Source organism: Cryptomeria japonica, chromosome 7, assembly GCF_030272615.1.
Source record: "Cryptomeria japonica chromosome 7, Sugi_1.0, whole genome shotgun sequence".
In the NCBI taxonomy this organism is placed as follows: Eukaryota; Viridiplantae; Streptophyta; class Pinopsida; order Cupressales; family Cupressaceae; genus Cryptomeria; species Cryptomeria japonica.
The window spans coordinates 109,164,419-109,188,689 of record NC_081411.1 but is presented as its reverse complement, the minus strand read 5'-3'; positions in this window follow the sequence as shown (position 1 = coordinate 109,188,689).

The window sequence follows — 24,271 nt, the reverse complement described above, 5'->3', positions numbered from 1 at the left end:
GAAAATAGTTACCAAAGAGCAGTGCATTCAAAGTGAACAATTGATTCAAGTTCAAATGCAGTCCAAATCATAGTCATCATTGATGGTAGCCATAACAATCTTCTCATGTCAATGAAATGGTATTTTCACATGGGAACATAGCCATCATGAACAGATGAATGTATGAAAAATATAAAGCTTGTTTTAAACCTTATTATGCTCATTTTGATCGATTCTAAGTTGCCTCATGGATAGGGTCATAATTGAGGAAGAGTTTGAAACCACTATGACTTAGCCTCTGGTAGTTGATAGAGTCTTTATGACCCCAAATCAGTTGAATCTAACCCAAAAAAATTTGGGAGTGGTTGCAACCTTTCAGGGAGTTGTTGAAGTACTTCGTCAAGCTACAACAGAGATATAGGACACATGGAGCAGCTTCCCAAGTATCTAGCGGTAGATTGTTGAGTTGGATAACAGTTGAGCAAATATAAAATTTGTGGACCTTTCCAAGAAATTAGGGGCAAAAATTTAATGCCTTATCCATAGACCAGTCAAAGAAGGAGTTTATTCTTCATCCATATGACATTTTCAAGCACTTTCAAGGGGTTTAAATGACCATCTTTAGTTACACCTGACCTAGGAAAGAAGACTTCTTCAACCATCAAAGGTAGGGACACTTGTCATATCCTTCAACATCACATGTTGTAAGTCTTCAAGGCAAGTAAAACTTATAAGTATTAAGCTATTAAGTTCTTGAAGTTAGTTCATTATTTTTCAGCATTTTTGCTATCTTTTGCACTTTGTAAGCATTGAAACAAGTTGTAACTCAAAAAAATTAGTTCCCTTCAAGATTGGTTTGACATTGTAATCATTCATTTTCAATCAATGAGAAGCAAATATTTCATGTTGAATATCTTGTTGTTATCTCTTTGAAGCAATTTGTGCCATTTGATACCTTTTTATGTGACAGTCTTATATGTTACAATTAGTTATGTTCAATCGTATTGATTTCACATATGAAAAAACCTTTGAAACATGTTTAGAAAAGCAACATTTGAGCAGTTGGCTTCTTACTTGCATAGGTCATCAGTTGTGTTGAAATCTTGTATAGTTGTAGTTGTGAAAACCTCTGAGTTGTCCTTCAAAATATCATTACCAAAATAACCTTCTTGTGAGTTATTGATGTGTAGGTAGTTGGAAGTCATAAAATGTGTAAGTAAAAGACCTTTTGAGTCATTACAAGGTTAAAGCAACAAGGTATTGAGCTTAAAAAGCATCTCTGGTGAATCACCTAGTTAATTATAGGTCATTTTTCAGCATTGTTAGTTCATTTCAAATAGGTCTCTTCCCTTTTCTCAACAAAAGTCATTAGTTTAGATACGTAGTTAAAGGAACCAACCTACTGTGGAGGTTCTCCTTCACTATAGGTTACCCACAACTTGAAGGAGATCCAATGTATAAAAAAGTGGCTAAGTTAATAGCTTAACCAAGGTGAAACTTTGATTGATAGCAAGATTGTAGTATTTAGGAAGAGATATGAGTGCCTTTTTTACAGCTTCATCTTGTTTCAATTAAAATCCAATACCTCTAATGTTGGTTACTACATCAACAACCCTGAGCATATAGCTAGTGATGTTTTCATCCTCTGACAACTTCAAGTTCTCAAACTGCCACTTGAGATTTTGCAACTTTATCTACTTCACTTTAACATATACTTTGTGAATTATATTGAGTTTCTCTCACATCTCTTTGGTAGTACTATAGTACATCACCTTCACTAGTTTTGAATATAGCAAACCACTCATGATTGTATTCCTTGATTTTTTAATATTTTTATACAATTTAATATTAGTTGCATTTTTAGGAGTAGGAGAAATTTTATAGCCATATTTGATTAAGTTCCATACACCAAACGCTAAAGATGATGTAAACATCCTTCCATTCTAGCTTTCCAATAGGTGAAATTTGTTCCATCGGAGATTTGTGCCTTTGTAAGATCCATCTTATGCTATCCTAGACCTTTCCTTGAGAAGTTAAGCTTCCCCAAAGGAACTTGACTCAAATGCCATTTTTTTAACACACCCCAAGATTGAGAGGGCATTGAATTAGTCTTGAACAAATATTAGCACTTTATAGCACAACTTGAATTCCACAAAACCTTAATCTAATGAACAACAATGAAAGATAAATAATGAGCACACATGCATAAGAGAACACCAGATTTAAATTGAAAATAATAAGGTAAAAAAAACGATGAGAGTTAACTCACACTATATGAACATTTTTACAATTTGTTTTAGGGCTCACTACCTAAGGAAGTTCACTACTCTTAGAAGGACTTGGAGGCTGAGGTTCACTACCCCAAGGCAAGATAGAAAGGACTTGAAGGCTGAGACTCACTACTTCAGGGCAAGATACAAAGGAATCGTAGGCTAAGGTTCACTACCTTAGAGCAAGATATATGAGAATTTGAATTACAATAAATAGGCCTTCAACATCACTACATCCAACAATCTCCCTTAGAATGTAGCTACTTTCTCAAGCAACCATTTGGAAATTTGGCTCTAAAACTTTCACCATGTGCATATACTACCTCAATTTCACATCTTCAACAACCAACTTTGATTCTCACCACTTTAAATTTAAATTATCTTCTATTTATATCATCTATAAGACTTGGAAACATCAGTTAGATCGACAAAAATAGAGGATAAGAAGTTATCCCACAAAGTCAACGACAAAATATAATTGTAGTGAAAGTATTTCTATCTAGGAGATAGAGAGGGTGTAAAATATATTATTAGAATATCTAATGTATTTCCAAACATTACACATGTTGGCACACATCCTCTAATTCAACAAAAGGGTAACATGTAGCACATAACCAATCGACCCCAAAAATACATCTTTCAAATAGAATTACTCAGTGCAAATCCCTAGAAGCCATAGTAGGACTAAAAATAAACTCAATAAAAACTTCAATTCTAGGGAAAACCCTCAAAGACGTAGCACAAAAAAGAGAACAAGCCCTATTGGCCAAATAATTACAAATCACACTGAAAAACCAACTCTAGATATAATGTGACACCAAACAAATCATTAAAATTATGTAGACCACATAGAGACATTCATAGAACATCCATCAATGCTTCCAACCACTTCTTTCATGCCAACAAACCAAAAACTACTGGTGCAACCAAAACAGATACAAAATTCTTCATACCTAGAAGGCCAGGAAACACAATGATGAAATAGAACATCATGCAAACATACTTTCAGAACACTTCATCACCCGAAATATGAATTGAGACACTACAAAAATATTATTAACATGTCCTTCATGATGGAATATCATAAATAACAATGCGAAGAGATGTGAAGCATTCTCTAAATCAATCCTATCTAGTCATCAAACTGGCAAGATATTGCCTCCAGAACCATTAGCTACAATACTAGGGACCTAAAAAGATAATATTGCAATGTCCAAAGAGCATATACATTATATCTAGAACCACAATAATAGATATGCAAAAGTGGATGAATGTGGATCATTCTTCTAGACTATTTTTAACAAACTAAGTTTCTACATTCACACACTTCATCAACATTTAGAGACCAAAACATCTTGTAGCACCAATTTTTCAAGAGAAATAATAAAGATATCACAACTTTTAGCAAGTACGATACCATCTAGAAAACATAACTTCATCATCATGCTTCTAATTCTTATCTCAATACTTCTAATTTTCATCTCAATGCATCTAATCCCCATCTTAAACTTCTAATCCTCATCTAAACATGTTATCATCATGCCATCTCTACTACCACTTTCAACATGTTAACAACATAATCACAACATACTAAATGTAGACATAAACACCAAGAAGGTGGACATCCACAACAAGAAACAAAGTGCACTATACAAAAATGACCACAAACTACAAGACTCTCCATTAGACATGACACAATAGATCAACAAATGTATACTTCCATTAGTAGAGGGTTGACACCATTGGGAAATACCATAAATTCACTTACAACACTATCCAATGTCCTCCATAATATTAAGGGTTGACATCAATGACAATATTTAGTTATCAATAACAACAACTACCAACAATGGGTTCTCTGATAGGTGTTGGAGTTGAAGATTTGAGGATGAATTAGACATGTGAATTTGGGGTATCAAATCACACTAAGGAATAATTTTATGGACTATTGGTTTCCCTTGTCAAGGTTGAAATGAATATGACTAGTGAATGCATGTTGAGAATTAGTAGTTTAGCTTGCACCAGCTAGTTCTTGGTATTTAGGAAAAATTGCTCAAGGAAATTTCATCTATAGATTAAGGGTATTCATTTTGATCCACAAGAATCCAATTAACACCATAGAGGTTATATTCTAAGTGATTGGCAAGGCTAGAATTATCATAATCACACTTGGGTTGAATTACTAGGTCTTCTTGCTCATAGATAGTATTTTGAAGTATTTGGTATTTTTTGATAGGTTCATCATAGTCACAATTTCTTATCATTTAATTCTATCAATCTAATATAGTGTCTAGAGTATTTATGTATGGATTTTGGGGATTTCAAGATGGAGGTTAGCTTTCAAAATGGTGATCTGATTCTTGAGCATTAACAATGACAAAGAGAATTATCCTAAGGTGCCATTTCCTATTGTCTTGCTTGCAACATAAAAGCTCACACAAAATTTAGCTATCCTATCTACCATCCATTTCACATATATTCAATAATAATTTTTGTATTTGAAATAAAAGCAAAGGTGAACTTATATGAGAAAGACACGTATAAATTAAATGCACATGCTAAAACTAAAAAAAGACATGATAAGAAATACCGAAAGATAAAATTCAAGGATATTAATGCTTGATACTAGGAAATTCTAAAAGATAGATACTTTAGTTTAATTTTAGAAATTTTATGATTTTAGAATACTCGCAGGTTGATAGAAATGGACAATGAATAAGATTAATTTAAGTACAACACACCAAAAAAACATTTACTAAAAATTAGCAATTGAAAACAACATCCAAGAATCACTTACTTCTAGTAGAGTGGGATTGACTCTCCTTTTGGAGGGATATCCTAAACATAAAGTACAGTCACACAAATATCCTTTTTATCTGTGTGATTATTGGACCACAAGTGGGTTGAATTATAAAGAGAAGGAAATTAAAATATATACAGACCAAAAAAATAAGAATATTTCAATAGAGATCTAATGACTTACATATCTTTAAGCCTTATTCTCTAGTTTAGAAACTAAAACTAAAGTGAGCATTTGATTGATGAATAACTCAATTGATCCAATTTTCTTTTCCATATTTTTTTTTAGACTCATTGATTACTATTCAATGCAAAATACAATTAACCTAATTAGGAGTTATCCTTTATTGAAAGCACAGGGAAATACATACATTCCACAATTAAGAAAAAAATCATTTGAGAGAAACTCTAGTTATTTTCATGACTTGATTTTGATCAAAAGAGAATAAAAATTAAGGTAGTTGGAAATTCATATTCTTGCACAACATTTATCATCGATATGGATACTTCATCATTGAGAATGTTGTGTTGGAACATTGAGGCTCATTCTGGAGTTATGTAGCCTTCTCCAGAGCTTTGTGACCTTCTTTAGGGCTAGTTATTTTTCCCTCACAACTAACTCTAGAAACATATAGAAGGCTTAATTCGTGGATCTTGCAGTTAATTTTTCATACAAGCATAGATATGCATGCATGGAAACAAGAAATCATACAACCATTCCAACTAATTTAACCATGAAAGAGTAAGAACCTAAATAATATAATCTATTTATTCCTATAATATTTATAGCTTTTTAATAATACTTTAAGTATACAAAATATTTGAAATAGAGAGAAATGTACCAACAAATTATATGAGAATAAGATATTGTCCCTAGAGTTTGGCATTCCCCTCAACTAGAAATAGTCATGTCCTCATTATAGAATTTGGATTTCATTTTCCTTCACTAGATTTTCCCTTTCAACCACCTAGCTATAATCAAAATCATCCTCCTTCTATGCAAAAAAAATTCACCCCATCTCATCCTAGATCCATTTGGTTGTTTCACCATAGCAAGCCACCTCTCCATTACCTCATAGGAATTGGGGTGGGAGAAGGGAAGCAAGGAGTAGGTTCTAGGAGAGAGCGGTTGTAATTGTATTACCATCCAATCTTGTAAGGCTCCAACATAAAAAATTTCAAGGAGATGGGTTCCCTCCATTCTAAACATGTGGGTAGGATTTCTCATCTACTAATGCATGGAGGGAGAGACCTAACGCTATCTTGGAGTATTGCAATACTAGACTAAATATTCCCTTACACATTATTTTCTCACCTGCAATTGGTGCACTTATGCTTTGTAGTCCTTAGAGACATGGCTAACTTTGGAGTACTCATGGGGCATGAGAAGGATAACAAAGGTCTAGGTAGTGCAATATTTAGTATCTCAACACTTTACTTCCACTCAATTTTTAAGGAGAAAGATGAATCCTATCAATTGAACCTCACCCACATACTAATTGAGCATTGATGTGTAATTCTTCCACATAAGATATCCATGTTCGAAGAACTCGTAGAGCATTTTACACTACTCTAGGGCTCTACCATAATAGATATCTAGGAACTCTCATTCATTCTCAAAATAAATAGGGAGGTTGTGAGAAATACATAGAAGTTTCCATCATTATAATTATTATCTTAGAAATAGAACATACATACTTGATGGTTTATGTAGGGTCAAGAGTGACTATCTAGATACACGAGATTGAACCACCTACTCTTTGGATGAGGATTTTTCATGTTAAAGGTTTTTTATATTCCTTTGGAGCCAATAATTATCTTACCTCAAATTAATTACCATGAGAAAGGAAAATTGAGGTGGCACAAAGGAAGCTTGAATATTTGCATGTTGCAAGATAGGAGGTGGAGGCCTCTATTTGGAGAGAATTGTGGTATGGACATTTTTGTTGGCAACAACAACTCTTTCTTGCACTAGATCTTGCTACAAGTGAGAAAATAATGTCATGCTTCACCTTGTACTACATAACTCTTTTTTAGATTTCCTCTAAATCATTGGTCATGGTGCCTAGTATTTTTTATATTTATTAAATTTGCTACTTGCATTTTTACAACTCATGCTTTTTCACGAAAAGATCTAGGGCATGTAAGGCTTGTTCATCTTCATCCCCTTCTCCAATTCACTTGGAAAAAGGTTGATTCTCCTCTCTCTATGGATATTCAAGAGGCTGTGTATTAATGTCTACATGGATTGAGGATATAGTGCCCAAAATATCGACAAAACCTACTACCTTTGTAGCTTCTTCTTCATCATCCTTCTATAGAACAAGTTTTGAGTGTTACTATTACCAGTTATTTTGCCCCAATATGGGTATCATTTTTTTTATTTTTTTTCCATATTTGTTAAAAATGTCTTAGAAGTATTAATCACTTGCTAAGGTAGTTTTTCTTTAATAGCTTAATTGATAAGTTTTGATCAAAACTTTGTATTTTGGTTAAACTCACACACTATCCATATCCCTCATCACGTGGTTCTAAAATAGAGACTTATTTTTTGTTGTTTGTTCAATGAAAGGAAATATTAATCTTCCTTTAACACCTACAACACGTAAAGATGAAAAGGAAATAAATATTTCATTGTATCTTGATATCCATGAACTGGGTTCACATAGTTTTTGTACAAAAAGGAGATAAAAATAAGATGAAAAAACCTAGTAAATTTCTCACCAACCCAATTCATATTTTTCAAAAAATCAACCATCATCACCTAGAACCATTTTGTCTTTATCTTGACATCCATGATGTGCGTACCTCCAATTTTTGTTGAGGAGAAGCAATGAAATAATAAAAATATGCTTTTGAAATTCTATAGAAACCTAGTTTTTAATTTATGAGAAAATGATTAATGAAGTTTGTTTCTACTCTTACAATATTTGTTGCAACTCTACCAAAAATTCTAAACTTCAGGCATGCTAAAGATGTGGTGAAAGAGATATAACATGATAACAACAAATCATATTAATATGATAGACTATATGATCCACAATCATATAGCTTAGTAATATTCTCATTATTGAAGACAAACCTACAAATCAAAAGGAAAGTTCAAAGTAGAAGAGTTGTTTTATGTCTCTTTGGGGTCATTTTGACAAGTGTAAAGGTCCTCTATGGATATGCATACATGTGAGTAGTAGTTTCAGACAATAAAGATTCAATTTGAAGTAGTTTAAAGGGTTCCTAATGGTCATTTTTAGTTCCATCTGACCCAAGATAATTATGCACATCATGCAAGATTTTAGGAGAGAGTTACAATAGTTAAGGAGCAGTGAAGTGAAGTTATTGAGCAATTGGATGACTTGGAGTGGAGTATATAGAAAGTTTTGAAGACTTTTCAAAGTGATTGAGAGGATTTAGGGCCATCTTTGACCAAACTGGAGCTAGTTGAGGGCATATAGGAGCTATTTGAGTAGACTTATCTATGAGGGGGTCAAAGTAGAAGATTTTTGTGCATTTTCCCACCACCTTCTATCACTTTTGAAGGATAAAAAAAGGGCCAACTTAGTTGGATGCCCAAGAGGTTTGATTAAGTAAAACCAATGTAACACTTTTCTTTTTCTCAATATACTTTTCGTTATTGTAGTTGGTTGTTGCATATTATAAAACTCAACCTTAGTCTTCATTTGTGAGAGAGTTCTTACTATTTTTGGCCAAGACTATAACCTAAAGTAAGGTTATTTGTTTTGCTCATGTAAGGAGACTCAATCTCATATATGTACAATTGTTGTATCTTTTGATTAATAAAACAAGCATTTACCTTCTCTAACCTAATTTTTGTGTGTAATCATGAATGTTTGATGTACTTCTTTGTGATTTTATGCAAATCCTTTTATGTGTCATTCCTTCAACACTTTATGTAGAGATACACATGTCTTATATGTTTCAAAAAGAATGTATTGGTTTGAAAACCATTTTGGTGCATCACCGTAATAGGAATATGTTCTTTTCAAGGTACCTCTTTCCTTTACCTTAGTAAATTTAGTAATTTATCTTAGTTTAGGTTATTGCAGTAGGGAACCAACCCTCTCTAGAGATTGAATTTAGGTTGTCAAAGACTATACTTTGAGAAGTCATACAATGTCTCACCAGCAAGATGAGTTTGCTCAGCTTAACAAGGTTGCATTTTTTGGTGATAATAGTTTTTGGCACACCCAATGGGATAGTCTGGACTATTTTAGTCCATAACTTTTCCATTTGTTGCTAGTATTTGGTGTGTATATGAGTATTTTTAACCTTCGGAGGAATTATTTTACACACCTAGTAGCTCTAAGTTCAAGATCACTGGTTAAGTGATCCAAGTGTTCAAAGATCATGAAGATATAATCTAGTATATCTATTTGTTTATTAAAAGAAATTCTATTTTTTTTAGATTTTCTAGATTTTTTATTGTTGTGAGCATGTCTTCATTTCATGGACATAAGTTCTATCACACCCCATTCCATGAAAATGTTGTTCATATGTCTTCTTACCTACCATACCCAACTCAAAAAGTTATTGCTCCAATCCAAAATAGCCATACTATAGCAAGCTATTAGCAATTTCCATATGTTTGCCACCCACCTACCCCTACTTAGTCATCTTGGCAGCCTACCCATGCATACAACCAACCTCAAAAAAGGCTATTTTGTTTCAAATCAATAGTATTTCCCTCCTAACCAGCTCCAAAATGATGGACAAATGGAGATTGCAAATATAAAAAGCATATTTCTAGATTGGACTAAGCAATTGGTTGATATAAAGATGTAGTAGGAGATTGACTTGCAGTAAGAAGAATTGTCTTACAAGGCCTACCATCATGAGCAAGAGTTGCATAATAGAAAAATATGTCAAGAATATTTGGAAAGGGAGGATGTTGCAAGGAGGAAGAGAAGAAGCTTTTGTTTGATCAAACTCAAAGGTTAGAAACTCAAGCAACTCTTAATTTTCCAAATCCATTTTTTGAAGCTAAGGATGAACCTATGAAGGAAGAAATTCCTGAGAATAAATTTCCAAGCTTCAAGCAAGGTAGGACACTTGGGTCCCCAAAAAGTCCCCTCAAATTCAAGATTCCAAGTTTTAAAAGGCCTCTTTCACAACATAACCCCGTGTTTCAACAAGTTCAACGATTGAATATTCAAGAGAAGCCTTTTGAAGGATCCACTTACATTCAAAAATCCCAACAAATTTCATATCACCCAACAAGTCAATCTGCTTGTCCACTTAAATTTCATCTTTATCTGGGTGGACCTATGGTTTACCATGAGAGTTGGTCTACTGATAAAATAAGTCTTTTGTTGATAATACACTTGTCCATGAGGTCCAAATTGAAAAATTAGACCTACAACATGAAAATGGTGAGAAAAATGGGTTGGGATGATAAGATGTAGAGCAAGTAATATTTGTTGAAAATAAGACACTAACCAATTTATTGGAAGAACTTCCTTGTTCTGTTGACAAGGAGGAAGAAGACATTCAAATATTGACAACAACACAAGTTTTTGAATAGAAAGAGGAAACAATTGAAACTTCGTGAAAAGGAGGGTGATATGTTTTGGTTTGATGGGATGCCTTTATTTGTTGAACAAAATGAAGATGATATGGTTGTGAAAACACAAGATTTAGGACAGTTGAAAGAGGTCAAACATTGTGATGAGTTGCTAGTTTATGAAAGTCAACATGAAGAACAAGATTTGGCTCATGAGGTAGTCTCATTTTGGGATGATCTAAAGTCTTTTTTGACTCATAAGGAAGCATCTTTTTGCTCGACCTTCATGATTGAACCAACACATTCTGAAGAAAAGTATCACAAACAAGATGAGAAAATATAGCTATGGTCATGCCAACAACAGGTCTAGAGCATCAAAAAGGTATTGAAGAGGATATATTTTGGGATGAGCTAGAACTTTTTGGTTCAAGATTAGATGCCAAACTAGTATCCATAAGTTAGAAGATCATGAAAAACTTGAGCAAGATGAGAAACTAGATCTTGTTTTCAGAATATGGGAATTGATATATTTTCAAACGTTCAAGAAAATAGTAATGAAGCTAAGGTAGGATGTTATGTGTGAGATTGTAAATGATAAAGATAATAAAGACATGTTTTCCAATATCATAGAAGACTTTTTTTCAAAACTTGATGACCTATTAGTATATTTCACATCAAAAATTTGTGAACAAGAGGTTGTCCTATAAGGTATCTAGCTAGAATGAAGGCTAACAAATCATCAGAGATCATACTTGCACCCAAGTATGAGTCTTCAACTAAAGAACAACAATATCATCCCACCCATCCACTTAAGAACAACAATATGAACAACCAATATAAGTGGGTAAGTGATGTAAAGGTTCTAGGGTGGATTGAATGACTCAAAACAATAACCAAACTCAGACTCCCAAATCACAAGCCAAGACTCACTCTTGTTTCAATAATCCATGCATTACTCAACCCAACTTTACCCGATTTACACCAAACTTTCCATAAACTCCAAAAATAATTGAGGAACTCAAGGGAGGGATTTTACAATGGCTAAATGAATCAATACTATTCCTCAAATGCGGGGGTTTGATTCCAAGATTCTCCCTTATAAGGTTTTCCTTGCAATGGCTCCTATACTCTACTAGCCCTACTCTGAGGGTATTTTGATAATAACTTCCAATCCATTGAGCATAGACACAAAAGCAAAACCTTTTCAAATAACCTTTTAGATCTTTGACAACATATATTAAAACTGTAAGAAAAGCTCAATGCGGAAATTGCTCTCCTAACGTCAATTCATAGGGGAATTAAGCAAATGTGTCTTAAAATTCAAACCATAAATCATAAAGATGTGCACTAATGGATTAATATAATAAACACACAATTATAATAGAGAAGAGACACCATATTAATGTAGGAAAATCCTTATGGGAGAAAACCCCACCACCAAAGAAAGATCACTTTATTCACAATAAACAAAGGATTACAATAAAGTTTCTGATTCTTTCTTCACAGGTATTCATTCTCAAAATTTCAGATCAACCTCAAAAAAAAAATAATACGATCATTCAACCAATGAAAACCAAAGAACCACACAGTCCTCCTGCATCGCAATGCACATCGAGTTCATATCGATCAACAAGTATTGTTCAACTTTTGGTTCAACTGTTTGGGAGCTCAACCATCGACCACTGTGTTTTCAACTATTAGGACTGTCAATTACATTATCCCACATTCATCTAGATCATGAGTCATTATTCATTAAAATATAAAATCTCAAATCCTTTCACTATCCACAAGGAAAACTTTTTGACCACTGACCCATTTGAACACCCATGGCCTCCAGACCTTCATCAGCACAACTCCCATGAAATTAGACCAAAAGGAAATCATTGGCTTGACCCCTTGCATCAACATAGCACATTCTAACCATTAAAGTCACACCAGCCTGATCTCCATTGACTTGACTCTTGGCATCGGCATATCACACTCTGACAGACCAAGTCACATCGACATGACTTCTATTAGCCTGACTCCTAGTATCGACATAGCACACTCTGATCAATCAAGTCATACCGATATGATCCTCATCGGCCTGACTCCTACCAACCAGCCAAGTCACATCAACATGATCATCATTAGCCTGACTTTGTGCATCGACCAAATACTCTTCGACCATCCAAGTCTTATCGACATGATCCTTGCATTGACATAACTCTCTCTGATCAGCCAAGTCGCACCAACATGATCATCATCGTCTTGAATCTCTCCAACTAGATCAAAGTGAAAAAGTCAAGTGAATTTAATGCACAAAATCCAACAAAAACCTCGGTAGGTTTCTTTGGAACATTGGGATCAAATTCAAACTGTAGAAGGGTTTCAAGTGCACAATTAGGACACTTTTACACACCAAGTGCCTAAAAAACAACTCACACACACACAAATCCACTTCTAACAATGAGGACATATCAAGAATAAATATATTTCACAGGTTTTTACAACTCCATTCTTTTTTTTGACCCCAAACTTCAAATCATTCGCCATACCCTTACTCCCACGACCTAACACATCAACATGTTGGGCATTCAATGCCTCAAACATGATCCAAAAGTTTTCCCTTGCAAAAATAGAAGAAAACCCATTGGAGTACCTCCCTATCTATCATTTTACCAATTTTTAGGAGTTTTCAATGGTGGAATGTGTAGATTTCATCAAAACCCTTGTTTAGCCCTTGAACCAAGGGTTTCATAATGGTTTTCGGAAAAACGCCCACCAAATGCACAAAACTCAACTAAATCTCACAAAATTAGTCTTGAATGAAAGGTAGTTCATATATCTTTCTAAAAACTCTATCCTTACATTTTAATATATCCGGACAAAGAAATTATGACCAAAATAGCAGCAAATTTTCACAAAACTTGTAGAGAAAACGTTCAAATTTTATTAATTTCTTCCTCCAATCACCACATACAATGCCAACCACCCAACCTTAACCTAAATGAGGTTATTTATACTTGTTTGGACCCAAACCAATGACCCCCAACTGATTTTTGAAAGGGGTAACCATTGGAAATGTTGGTAAAATGGTGTCTCAACCTTGCATTTACATGAGGTTACTATTTATAGTAAGTTTTCATTTCAGCACGAAATTGTGCGAAATTCTCCCATAAGCTTTTGGTTGGTTATATAAGAATTCCAGTAAATTTTCGTCACAAGATCACAACTAGTTTTGAAGATATTAAAGTGTTTGTTTTTTAGGGGTCCAATGAAAGGTTTAAACTTAATTTTGAGGACTTTAGAGGCCCTGAAATTCCTTAAAAAAGTGGGCGTAAATGGCATAGTGATTTATGAGGTGATAGAGCATTTCACGATCTTTCTGACACTTCAAATAGTTCGTCAATCGGACACACAGTTCTCACGTTATGGCCTCTAGAAGTTTGTACTCCTGAAATAGGAAATATAATTTGTATCAGACACATAAATGAGTTGTAAAAAGGGAGGGACACGTCATAGGGCATCTACAAGGGAGATAAGGTCGGCTACACCTTATTGGGTGGTTTTAGCCCATGGTTTTGTAATATTGTTTGATGGTTTCTTGTATTGTATCTCCTATTTATGAGGTGCGCGAAATAGAGGTTGTGTGTAAGAGACTTATGGCTATTGAGTTACCTCTGAATCTCTGATTAGTGGTACTCCTGCGAAAAGCTTTCTTTGTAAGTATATTGTAATTGGTTTTGATTGTTGAACAATATATTGGGGCTTTTGGAGTGTGGGGTTTTTCTATTGAAAGGGTTTTCCCCACGTAAATCACTATGTTATAGTTTGAATGTTATTATATCTATTTCTGATTTATGCAACTGTTGTGACGATCTGTAAAAAAAATTGCATTACCCTCCTCTCAAGGTTAGTGTAGGAATTTGTTCTGCTACTTAACTTCCTTACAAGTGGTATTAGAGCTTGATCACCTTTTGTTTCAGTTGTGAGTTGTTGGGCTTTTTGAACTAATACAGATTTGAGTGAGAGCTTGCATAGAAGACACTTTTTGATCTTGTTGCAAGAATTTTCAAATGGCAAGTTAATCAAGGAAAATAGAGGTGGAGAAATTTAATAGAACAAATTTTGAGATGTGGAAGCTGAAGATGAAAGATTTGCTAATAGATCAAGATCTATGGGATGTTGTTGATGCGAATGTCCAAAGGCCCTCAGATCCTACTGAGGTAGCTCAGTATAATGTTATGGACCGAAAAATCAAGGGTCTAATCAGACGGTGCCTGATAGACTCTATTATGATCAATGTCCATAAAAAAAACACTACAAAGAAGCTATGGACTAAGCTTGGTGAAATGTATCAAGCGAAACCTTTATTAAATCAAATTTTCTTGAGGAAGAAATTGTATTCCTTGAAGATGGAAGAGGGTGGACGAGTTGCAAACCACCTGGAAGCATTCAATATGTTGGCAGCTCAATTAGTATTTTTCATTGTTAAGATGAACAGAGAGGAGAAATGCTAGATCTTACTGATGTAGAGATCTTGTGCCTAGCTCTCCAATTCACCCTTACCCCAACTCCTCAACTCACCCTTCTACTCAAGCTCCTCCAAGGTAACTTGTCAGGGTACACTCCTTAGACCTCCAAGGCCTAAAATATATTGGCTTTCCTCCTAGGTATAGCCTCTTGAGGTTTCTTGTTGCTTTTGACCCCAAATCTCTAATTTTGAGATGGTCTCTTACTAGTTTCCCAGGACTCCAGGTAGGCTCTAGCTAGGCTCCAAAGACCTCCGCCAAGGATCTTCACTCTAACCATGTTTAAAGTTTGTGGTTATGTTTTTTAGGTATTTTTAAGGTCATTTTATTCATTATAACTTCCTGCACCTTCCTCCCAAGCTCTAGGCTTTCAACTTGCTTCTACCGGCTGCTATTAGGCCTAAATGACTAGCCCTTCTAGGACTATTTTTTTGGTCTTTTCCCCAAAACTTTCCTAACAACCCCTAGATATTTTTACATATTCAGATACCCATTTGGAAGTTAAACAAGATCACAAATTTTCCCATCTGGGTTTGTTGTACAACTAGGGTAACTCAAAATGAGCTATTTTTAATGGGTTTAGGGCTTCCAGGCAGTTTTGGAAGATGTGGTCCAAACTCTTCACCAGTCAAAATCTAAAACCAGAAAAATATTGGATACTTTTGGTACACCCATACACCTTTCCAAAACACTATGTGTTGCTAAGCTATCAGTTCTCCATGGCATTGAAAGTGAGCAATCTCTGCTGCCCCTACACACTAGCTACAAGCTTGTGTGTTATTCATCTCACCCATTCTCCTCCTTGTGGCCTGCAAAAACACAAAATGCCTACTCTAAAACTATCTATAGAGCCTACCCAAGCCATCCTATGTATTGCAACTTGTTCCATTCATGGATGCTCAGGTAAAATACATTTTTACAATCAAAACCCCAAATTTCAAGGGTTTGTGAGCAACTTTCACAAAAATAGTGATAACTTTTGATTCAAAGCACTTCAGACCTTCATATTATACTTGTTGGAAATGTAAAACAAATTGATAACTTCCTATGCTACTATGATAACTGTACTAGACCATACAAGTCATACAAAATCAGAAATTCAAAGCAAAAACAATCCAAATGTGAGAAAAAGCATAGGAAACCCCTGGCAAATGAATTGAATGCAAACCAAAAGTTGATTAACCTCGTATTGGAGATGTTAAGAAGGTTTTATACACAGTTTCAAGTTGGTTCCAACCAACTTCCTATGCCATTTCCTTCATGGACAACTTTTGCCTAAAAATGCAAAAGTTGTCATGACAATTTTGACAACTTTTACCTATGAGTGCAAAAACACACTCCAAGGCTCTCAAGGCCTTAAAAATCACTCAAATGGCATCCTACAATGGATTTAAACCATTTCCAAACATTCTAGCTGTTGGCATTTTTGATGTTTATGTTGTGATTGTCATTGATGGACACACACTTGTATTGAGATCCCCTTTATATGTATGAGCTCATGCTCAACCGGTATGTTGTATTCTAGTCTTTAGACTAGTGGTGATTTTGTAGAATGTGTTTCCCGGTCTGAAGCGGCATGTCGACCCCAAGCGGTTCGTAGATCACAAGCGGTATGAGGAAGCAAAGTGGCACAACACATTCTTACTAGTCTTCATTTTTGTCAAACCGGCTACCGGCATTTTGTATGAACCGGTAACACTCTGTGATGAGTTACCAACCGGCATTTTGTGATGAGTTACCAATCTACCGATTGTTTGACGGTGCCGACACATTGACAGTGATTCTTGTGTCATGTTACTAAGTATGTCTAGATTCACTAAACCTAGGAAATTATAATGTAATCCTCTATGACCGACATGAAATCAGATTCCTTTAAAAGGACATCATGTCTAGGTTTTTTAAGTTGTTGAAGAAGTTGCGAATAGGGTTTATGTTGAGCTAGGGTTTAAGGTGGAAGTAGAGAGCGATCTTATTAGAGAAGATCAAGTTGTAACTGAGAGAGATGGAGGAGACTGAAGTAATGCTGGAATGCATTAGTTGTGAGCAATACTGGATCTAACCAAGCAATTTGTGCTAGTAGATAGATCAAACACTTGTTGATTACTCACATCTTTGACAAGTTTGTAGCCATTAACCAGGTAGGCCTCAAAGCCTTTGTAAAATCCTCTAACAAGGTGGTTCACACATGTGAATCTAAAATCCTCTAACAAGGTAGTCTTTAATCGGACTTATCTCCTAACAGAGATTGAGATTCCTAACAGGATCTGTTCAGGTGAAGAACATTGTAAGACCTTAACCGGTGTGGTTTCTATTCTGTAGATAGTGACTTGTGAGTTCCATCTCACTGTGGTTTTTCCTAGTTGGGTTTCCATGTCAAATATCTTATGTTATGGTTGTATTGCTTTTGTGGGTGAATGTTTTATTCGCATTTTGGTTTGTATGTGTGATAACCGGTTTGATTGTCAGACTGCTTTACCGGTTTATCTTTAGACTGTGTAAGTGTTTTAGTGCAAAGATTTTTGGCATACTAATTCACCCCCCCCTCTTAGTATTCATCAATTGGTATCAGAGCCAACCTTTCTATAAGTTTAACCACTTGGAAAGAGATATGGGGGAATACACATTGAGGGAACTTACTCAATGACTCACTAAGTCTGAGCAAGCCTATGATGATCTTATGGTCAAATACAAGGCATCTCAAGAAAAAAGAAGAGAACATGCAGAGAGGCTAATGGAACTATCTGAAAGTAGTTCTAAAGATGAAGCTAACATGGAAGCTATGATTGCTGAAGTGAATAAGATGAATGATTCAAACTCCAATTTCAGAAAGGAGTTGGAAGGACTGACTATTCGGTTTAGCCAAGAGCTTGAGAACCGGAGAAAAGCTAAAGATCTAGTAAAAGACAGAGATCATGAGATCTCCAAGTTGAAACATGACATTAGTGCACTAATTGCTCACCTTCATGAGAGTAGAATGGAAAAAGAAGACATGCAAGGAGAACTGAACATTGCCATCTCTGAAAATGCAATTCTTATGGAGACAAACACTACTATTTCCAAAGAACTCTTTGAATCAAAGGAAATACTAGCTAAGTTTGGCAAAAGTACAGTCAGGCTAGAGCAAAAGCTTGAGTCATCTAGACCAGAAAAGAATACCAATGGTCTTGGTTTTTCTGGACATGAGGAAGGAGAATCCTCAGGAACAAATGCTGAAGCATCAAAGAAGAAATCGGCACTCAAAGGAAAAGGTAAGAAAAAATTCAAACCTATTTGCTTTAACTGTCTTAAAGAAGGACACACTATCAGTGTATGTAGGAGCAAAGCCTACAATAATTTTCCTTATTTTATCAACAATGTACCTAGATCCAATAAGTTCAATGGTCATTGTTATGCATGCAACAAGTTTGGGCATAGAGCATTTGAATGCAGGTCTGTAATGGATAACACTGGAAGATATCCTTAGAGGACCAAAGGAATTGGTCCTGAATCTTTTATGAACCAGAACCACAACCGGTTTAATGTCTTCAATCATCAGTCAAGAAGCGGTGGTCATCAAGCAGCAACCAGATGGAGAGAAAGTTGTATGATCTGTCATGGTCATGGTCACACTGCTGCAACATGCAGAAGGAAGACTGGAAACATGTACAATGGACCTTGGAAAGCACCTGGACTTGTTTGCTATCAATGCAACAAACCGGGTCACATTGCAAGATTCTACAGAAGCATAAAAAGTATATCTGATGATATACCGGTCACTCAGGAAGGAGAAATAGAGGTTGAAAAAGTTCAAGAAGACATGAAGAAAATATGGAAGAAGAAACCAGTATTATTGGAGGAGGAACCGGTTTCTGCACCCAGTGTGGAAATATCGGAACCGGCAAACTAAGCCTCAAAGGCTTAGGGGGAGCAAACAACAAAATGCTTTCGAGCCCCCAATTAACACCGGTAAAAGACCTTAACCGGTATGCTACACCTGTCGCTTGGCAGAAGACCGGAAACGGTAAAGAGGCAAATTAGGGTTTACGCCCTAATATAGGAGCATTAATGATGGTAGGTGAGAGACATGTATAAATGCAATTTTCAAATCATTTCTCACTATCTATTTTTCGAGCAAAGAAAAGTTTTCAAGTGCAGAGCGAAGAAAAGGTGATTTGAGCTTAGATTTTGAGAAATTGGAGATCTTTGAAAGAGATTCAAATATAGTTTGCAAGTGGTGGTGGAGAACTCAAAGCGGTGATTTGGCATCCGACGAAGAGTGAAGTAAAGCAGAATTAGGTAGCCCTAAATTCATGTTTTAAAGGTATTTTTTGTGTTCTTGAAATACTCTTCAATGGCTTCCGCATCTCATACCAGTTCAAGCACATCCATTGAGTCAGAAAATTTCATTCAGAGGAAGTCCAAGTATAATGCTTTGTCACAAGTTCCAGCTAGAGTCATAGTCGAAGAAGGAATTTCAGACTATATTGATTGCAAGATAGAAGACCTAGGGTCCTTAGCCATTCATACTCAATTAGGTCTATTTTGCGAAAAGGACAAAAGGATCAAACTGGAGTTCAGTATCTTATAGAAGAAGAAACTCCATAATGCGGTGTATTTTCTGGAAGATTTCACAGAGGATCACATCAGAATCATCTTGAGTAGAGTCCATGGTGACAAGATGTACCTGGAGAGAACGCATGATATCACGCCTGAGGCAATTCATGAGGTCACCAATTTCTGCAACACAGGGGAAGTGCCAGCCCTGAGAATAGTAAGCAAAATGGAAATGACCAAGCTCACCAGTTCAACAAGTGATTCACGAGGTATGATAGTTAATCCTATCAAGGATGAACTAGTAAAATATGCCTGCATGGTGATAGGCTACAGAACATTCTCAGCCAGCAGGATTAATTCTGTATCTGCTGCAGCAGTAAATGCCACTTACCGGATGATTATAGAGGATAAATCATTTGACTTATGCACCGGTATGCAAAGGCAACTCCTGTTAAATCTCAAGGCAATCAAAAAGGACAATTCACTAAGATTTAAATTTGGACAACTACTGGTAGGGTTGTTTTTCTATTTCCAAGGCTACTTTCCAGGTGTAGGAGATGTCCGGTGGTCCCCTGACCAACCGGTAACCAAGCAGATAAAGGAAAGTGTGCAAGCCATTAGAACCAGCTACCCTGAGATACTAAACAAATACTTTGATGAGTTCAGAAGAAAGATGAGTCAGAGGATGCGAATCTTAGGTGACATAGTGAAGAAGTATGAAGATTACATCTATTTCACTATTCAGGTGAACAAATGTCTAATGGAGGTTGTTGAGCCTAGAATGGAGGAAGTGGAGCCTATGGGCTATGAGGTCATGTTTGACATGCTGGAAGGGTATGCTTCAACCCTTATTGGCTCGCCTCTTGATCCAAAGGTGAAGTGAACTGGAACCTACTTGGAGAGGATCTCATCGGTTGAAGAACCATTGGTGAAAAAGGGAAAAGAACCAGCAGCCAAGAAAGCTAAGGTAGTGCCTGCAGCATCAGCACCAGCTACCACTGAGACTCCAAGAGTGACCAAGTGGTCACCGGAAAAGAAGAAACCGGAGGTAACACCGGCAAAAGTCTTCCAAAGAAAGAGGAAGACTAAGGCAAATGAACTGGACTCCAAAGAAACTGAGTCTGATGAACAGCCAAAGAAGGCTAGACAGACCAAGAAGGTGAAGAAGAATGAACCGGCAACATCCGCATTGGTAAATATAGATATCTCCTCTTACAAACCTTTGACACATTGTCAAAGAACAGTAAAGAATATTAGGAGAAAGTTACTTCATGATTTAATTGATTATTATGATGATTTCAATAGTGAAGAAAAAGATGAAGTACTGCAGGAAATCATTCTTTATTTATGCAAAAATGACCGGTCACCATCAAAGATTAAATCTCAGACACTGGATTCATTGTTTAAAGCATTGGATAACAAATGGCGCTTTTCCATTGAAAAGGAACAAGAGATTAGGGAGAAAGTTTTTGCACATTACTTCCCCGAACTCTCAAATTCAGAATTATTTGATGTATTAGATCAAAATAAAGGTCTCTTCTTCACAAGGAGAAGAAGACTCTGGTTTTTGGAAGGGAGAGTTGATGATGTAGAAAAGGATACACATCAACACATGGCCCATTCTATCAGCTCACACAAAGCTCAAATGGCCAACCTCCAAGCGGAAAAGGAATCGGTTATTTCCAAACCGGATGAAGTTTTTTATGAGGAAGGAAACCTGGTGGAGGAACCAATTGACACCATAGATGTCGATGCCCTGGATATAGAAGATGTCACTCAGGACATACCTTCTGAGGGAGCTGAACTGGTCGATTAGGGTGGTGAACAAGCTGTGGACACACAACAAGCAACAAAAGACAAGGAAGAAGAGAAAAAGAAGAAGGATGAAGATGAGAAACAGAGAAAGGAGGAAGAGAAAAAGAAAGAGGAAGAGGAGAAAAGAAAAGATGAAGAAAAGAAGAAGCAAGAAGAAGAAAGGAAAAAGAAAGAAGAAGAGGACATGGAAGAAACAAGAGCAAGGAAAGAAAAATAAAATCCAAGAAAGTTTATTGATGAAGTAAATGTTACCAAGAGAAATGCAAAAACCTTGGAGCAATCACCCAAATATGAAGAAGGAGGCACAAGAACTTTTGAAAGGGGAAAAGCAAAGAAAAACCCCTTGTGATATTATGAATGAGGCAATGCCTAAAATGAGAGAGAGAGAGAGAGAGAGCAAGAAGCTCTTTACAATATTGTCATTAAGAAGAAATGAGAGAGGAGGCATCTCTTAAATAGAGATGAGGAGAGGAGTTACAAAGTAACTCCCAAATCTATGAATGCCACCATTCATAAAATGTGTGTGCCATGTGTCCACATCCTCTTATGGAGGAAATCTAATATTCCTTAATAAAGGAAAATAAAATAAATGACTTGTCCTCACACATGTACTAGAGGACAAATTACATGTAGGAATTCCAAAGGAATATCCTAAACTAAATACAAATAAACCTAAGCTAAGTAAAGATTAAATATTCTAACACCCCCCCTTAAGCTTTACTTGGGGAGCTTACATCAAACCCTTCAATGGGTTGTAATCCAAGATTTTTACAATGAAATTGGAACTTTTCTTTACAAAGTGGCTTAGTCAAAATATCTGCAACTTGGTCTTCCCCCTTGCAATAGAGGAGTGAAACCTGTTTGTCTTCAATTTGTTCTCTAATAAAGTGGTATTGGAGAGAAATGTGTTTTTTCCTTGCATGGAAAACTGGATTTTTAGCCAAGGCAATGGCACTTTGGTTGTCACAGTACAATTGAGTTGGTTCGTGTTGAGGTAGACTGAAATCTTCAAGTAATCTTCTAAGCCACAAGACTTCTTTGGAAGCATTAGTGCATCCTTTGTACTCAGCTTCAGTGGATCCAAGAGAGGTAGATTGTTGCTTTTTACTATTCCAAGAAATTGCTCCTGAACCAACAAAAAAACAATAACCACAAGTAGATTTCCCATCATTGGGATCTCCACCTAGATCGGAATCAGTAAAACCTTTTAAAGTAAAATCGAAATTTGCATCATAAAACAAACCTACATTAATAGTTCCTTTAATATATCTTAAAATTCTTTTAGCAACTTTAAAGTGTGTTTGTTGAGGTTTAGACATGAATCTTGAAACCTAACCAACACTATAAGCAATATCTGGCCTAGTAAGAGTTAAATAGTTCAAACTTCCAACTAATTGTCTATACAAGGTAGGATCAACAAGAGGAGTTTGCATATCAAGCATTAACTTAGTGCCTAATTCAATAGGAATTGAAACATGGTGAGCATCATTCATGTTAAACTTTTCTATAAGATCTTGAGCATATTTATTTTGAGATAAGAAAATTCCTTTAGAGGTTTGCCAAATTTGCATTCCTAAGAAATAATGTAAAAGACCTAAATCAGTCATTTGAAATTTTTGGTTAAGTTGAAACTTAATATCAGAAATCAAAGTATTGGAACTTGAAGTAAGAATCAAATCATCTACATACAAGATAATAATTATAATATCATCTTCACTATGTTTAATATACAAGTTAGGATCATTTTTACTTCTAATAAAGCCTTGAGAGAGAAAGAATTCATTAATCTTTGAATACCACTCCCTAGGAGATTGCTTTAATCCATAAATTGATTTCTTTAATTTACAAACTAAGTGTGCATTACCATCTTTAATAAAACCAGGAGGTTGAGACATATAAATTTCCTCATGTAAATCACCATTAAGAAAAGCACTTTTAACATCCATTTGGTGAATAGGCCAATTCATTCTAGAAGCTAAAGCAAGCACAAGTTTAATTGTAGGCATTTTAGCAACAGGAGCAAAAGTTTCAGTATAATCTAAGCCTTCAATTTGAGAAAAACCTCTAGCAACTAATCTAGCTTTAAATTTATTAACTTGATTATTAGCATTCAATTTGGTTTTATAAAGCCACTTGCAAGAAACAAGATTTTTACCATGAGGCAAGGGAACTAAATCCCAAGTTTGGTTAGAAATTAGAGTATCATATTCTTCCTTCATTGCTTTTTGCCAATGTGGTTGATTTTTAGCTTGATCAAATGTTTTAGGATCATTAGAATTCATAATAGTAGTCATTAAAGCATAATGACAATAATTAACTCTTCTAGCTTGAAGTCTATCCATTCTAGCTAAGTATTCATCACTATCTTGAATTAAAGATTTAAACCATTTAGGTCTTCTTTTAGAAGTAATGGATTCATCACTAGAAGAAGAGTTATGAGGAGTAGAGTTATTATTATCATCATCACTATCACTAAAAGGAATAGAAAGAGATGCATTAGGAGTAGGGTTAAGAGAAGGAGGTTGGTCCTCCACAAGCACAACTTTGCTTTGAGCAAGTTCATCATCCTCTACTTTAGAACAATCATGAATGCCTTTTTCTGCAATACAAACATCTCTTGCAACTTTTACCTTGTTAGTAATAGGATTGTAAACTCTATAACCTTTAGTATTTTCATCATAACCAACAAAAATAAAAGGAGAAGATTTAGCATCTAATTTTTTTCTTTTCTCCTTAGGTTTGTGAACATAAGCTATGGAACCAAAAATTCTTAAATTTTGCAAATTAGGCTTTCTACCAGACCAAGCTTCTTCAGGAGTTTTATCCTTTAAGGCTTTGGTAGG